The sequence below is a fragment of the Babylonia areolata genome, chromosome 16, assembly GCF_041734735.1.
Source record: "Babylonia areolata isolate BAREFJ2019XMU chromosome 16, ASM4173473v1, whole genome shotgun sequence".
In the NCBI taxonomy this organism is placed as follows: domain Eukaryota; kingdom Metazoa; phylum Mollusca; class Gastropoda; order Neogastropoda; family Buccinidae; genus Babylonia; species Babylonia areolata.
The window spans coordinates 11,775,569-11,779,776 of NC_134891.1; the positions used below are offsets into that span (position 1 = coordinate 11,775,569).

The 4,208-nt window shown below is 43.5% G+C and overlaps 1 non-coding gene across 1 annotated transcript; it reads left to right on the forward strand.

The window, feature by feature from the left end:
- The first annotated feature begins 3,652 nt into the window (after nt 1-3,652).
- On the forward strand, nt 3,653-3,803 carry LOC143291337 (U1 spliceosomal RNA). The gene has a single exon (XR_013056509.1). It is a non-coding gene; the product is annotated as a U1 spliceosomal RNA (small nuclear RNA).
- Nucleotides 3,804-4,208: the final 405 nt, after the last annotated feature.

Consider the following 4,208-nt stretch of genomic DNA (forward strand, 5'->3'; position numbering starts at 1 on the left):
CTTCTGTATAACTGTCAGCGAACATTTCATGCGCAGATTGGACTATTCAGCCATCTGCGCATTCACAGATAGATTCATGAGCATCCCTCCCCCACCCTCCCCACATTCCCCAGCTGGATGACAACGATGGTCATCATCGATCTCGATGGACACACACCACCAATAGAGTAAATATGTGATCAATAGTACAGTGTCCTTTTTTAAAACCTTGCTTGATGTTCACCTGTAATATCATTTTCCTCTACCCACTCCTGCAGTCTATTATCAATGATTAAACCAAACAGTTTACTGCTTGCATCACTAAGACATATACCTCTATAATTATTAGGATCGTAAATGTCCCATTTCTTAAAGAGTGGCATAATAACTGACTCAGTCCAGCTTAAGGGAAACCCTCCATTATCAAAAAGCGTATTAAATAACTTTAAGAAAAACTCCATTACTTTATTGTTTGGATATTTTAGTAATTCGCTAACGATACCATCTGGCCCAGCTGATTTCCTATTTTTAAGTTTTCTGAAGGATAACTGTACTTCTTCTTTTGAAATTGGACGATTTATAAAGCCATCACTTACGTCACCTTCAGACTCTTCGATATGATTAACATTTTCTACGTTTATATCCAACAAAGATTTAAAGTGTTGAAACCATATGTCAATATCTATCTTACATTGAGGTCTTTTACGTTTAGATGAAATACTATGGACTGTATCCCAAAATTCCATCTGGTTTCTTACTGACGTAACAAGTTTGTTCAGCATTTTATTATTAAACTGTTTATTTATTTATTTATTTTTTAGTAGATTTTTATATTCACGTCTGGCTATTGTGTATTTCTGTTGGTCTTCAACCTTCTTTGACCTTCGACTCGTTCTCAGTAGCTCTTTTACATTTCTTTTAGCAGACTTGCACTCTTGATCAAACCATTCACGTTCTTTCCTTTGACTACCAACAAATATATGTTTTTTCATACATTCAGCACAATCCTTAATACACTCATTAAACACATTCAAAGCATCGTTCACATCCACCGTTATTAAACTGATAGCCATACCAAGATCGTTCACATCCACCGTTATTAAACTGATAGCCATACCAAGCTTTAAACAAGATTCTTCACTGGACAAATTATCATAGAATACATTTGCTTCTGCTTCATTCCAAACAATTTTTTCTACTACTTCAACATTCTTCTCTGTTTTAGCTGTAACAAACGTGTTCTCATTTGAAAAAAAACAAATTTGTCCATGACAGGCAGGTGGTCAGAGTCTATTCTTTCAAGTACCATAAATTCTCAAGATTCATAAATACAAGACAATAAGTCATTTGAAACTATAAAATAATCAACATCGCTGCATCCAGAATCTGAAATATATGTATAACAACCTTGAAGGTCGCCCTTACATAAACCATTTAATATACATAAACCTAAAGTTGTGCTTGATAATAACTTACCAAAGTTATTCAAATGATTGTCCTCGGAACACCGTTTAGAAATGTATGAACTACTCTTATACTGTGTATCCAAAATAGTATTGTCAAAATGGTCATGACAGAAATACTAAGTTCTACTGTTCAAATCTCCACATAAAATAACATGAACATCCTCAGCAAGAACAAAGTCAGTTAAACATTCCTCAAGCAAAGCAATTCCATTTTCAAAATCAAAGAAAGAATAAAAAGGAGAACCTTCCGGTTGAACAAATGAACATACATATAACACACCCTTTTCTGTCCTGAACAGCATTTTATCAAACAAAAACACACAGCAGTTAACATATTTTGTTATCTCAATATTTTTCAAGAAAGAAAGAAAATCTTTTTTTTATCAAACACATCATACCTCCGGATTGTCGTCCCTGTTTAGAAAACTTTACAGCAGATCTATGAAATATTTTGTATCCATCAAATATATCAAATTCATTATTTTCCACAAACGTCTCAACCAAACAAACAAAATCAAAACCACGAATAAATGTCATAAAATCATTGTCAACAAGTTTCGACATGAAGCCATTCACGTTCCACGACAAGAACAAAAACCGTGTTTTAGCAGTTGTCACTCGTGTGTTTTTCACGTGATTGTGAACGCATGACTGCTCATGCAAGTTGTCCTGGCAAGAACTCAAGTGTTCGCTGGTGACATGAACAGGTAATGTCAATTCCGGTGCTTGTCAAACCGTCCTTCCCTGTTTTCAGGACCAGGACAAAAGCACCCTTCATCACTGGACCGGCCTGCTCCCTATCTGGTCTCTTTCAGGTTGTCCTGACCATCCAGAAAGAATTTCTTTCCTTCTATAATCAGATGGTCGAAAACCATGAAAGCAATTTGCCCATTATTTCTGACTGCTTTCAGATGAGGCGTTAACTTCCGTCTTATTTCCCTAACTCGTGTAGAGAAATCTTCCCCAATGAGAGAGAGAGAGAGGCGAGGGGAGGATGAATGGTGGGTGGATGTATGGATGGAGGGATGGATGGTGGGTGGATGGATGTATGGATGGAGGGATGGATGGTGGGTGGATGGATGGAGGGATGGATGGTGGGTGATGGAGGGATGGATGGTGGGTGGAGGGATGGAGGGATGGATGGTGGGTGGATGGATGGAGGGATGGATGGTGGGTGGATGGATGGAGGGATGGATGGTGGGTGGAGGGATGGATGGTGGGTGGATGGATGGTGGGTGGAGGGATGGATGGTGGGTGGATGGATGGAGGGATGGATGGTGGGTGGAGGGATGGATGGTGGGTGGAGGGATGGAGGGATGGATGGTGGGTGGAGGGATGGATGGTGGGTGGAGGGATGGAGGGATGGATGGTGGGTGGAGGGATGGATGGTGGGTGGATGGATGGAGGGATGGATGATTGGCGGATGAATGGATTCGCCGATGATCGAGAGAGTTAGTGAAAAGCATCTGTGGTTAATTTTGATGGATGTTGTGTAGCGACAGGTAAATCGAGCGTTGTTCCCGTGCACGTCAACGGGACAGGAGAGGGCATGGTACCGGTGACCACAAAGAAGGTCCCCACTGTCTACTGCTCTGTGACTGGCTTCACCTCCCACCTCTACCTGGACACCAGCCACGCTGTAAGTAGTGCCACTGGAAGCCACACACCCTGTCCAGGTGGTTAGCATCGCTGACTGACGACTGTGAAGGACACGGGTTCGAACCTCATGCGATATGCATTATTGTGGGATTTCTTCATTCTCTGTCCGTGAGTGGCTTCCACAAGAGGTGAATGTGCTGTGAAGACAGGTCACCATAGCTGAGAGCACATCCACTTCAGGTACAGGTGAATATTTCTCAAACTTCCTGACCAGTACTGCAGGTGTTTTTGTATCACCACTCGGGCCTGGCTTGGTGCTGGGATCTCGTTCGGAAGGAAGGAAGCGGAAGATCACCTGGATCCAAATATACACGGACCTTTGTAATATAATCGTTATCGACCTCGTCCTTATCCATCATCAAAAGCAAAACAGAAACAAGGGGGAAACGTCACCCAACGCCCCCAACAAAACTTGGTTTACTCACTTACCTGGCACGGGAGAGACCCTGATCAGTTTCAGTATCAGTAGCTCAAGAAGGCGTCACTGCGTTCGGACAAATCCATATACGATGCACCACATCTGCCAAGCAGATGCCTGACCAGCAGCGTAACCTAACGCGCTTAAACCCTGATCAAGAAGGGGCTTCTTCCAGGGCGAGGCCTGTCCATTGCACTCCGGGCGGGTTGACCCTTGCGATCACCTCAAATGTAGGTGACTCGAGTGCATAACTTTTTGGTGAGGGGGACTGCATTCGCGTGCAAAGAAAAAAAAAACAGCAACAAAAAACCCCAACAACTTTGTTTCACAGTCTGTGGCGTGTCATTCCCTGCTCTCACGACGATCCCTGGGTTTGGAGTTCCCATCCACTTGTGTCCCTGTGAGGTGTAGGTGTCTGTGTCTGGTGCCGGCTGTTGATGGGAGACTGACTGTCTGTAGTAGAGGGACGTAACGACAACGTCCACTTCAGCCAGGGTAGGCCTGTCCACCCAGTCACTGTCGTCAGTAGGGGGCTCGGTGGGGAAGGGGGGAGGGTACGGGGGTGGGTGGGGTGGTGGAGGCAAGGTGAATCAGAAGAGGCACCACTGGAAGTTACCGAAGTGACTCCCTCGCCCCGCCCCGCTGTGCCTCTCTTTTCAGTAGCGTTTTTGTAAAGTCACACCTAT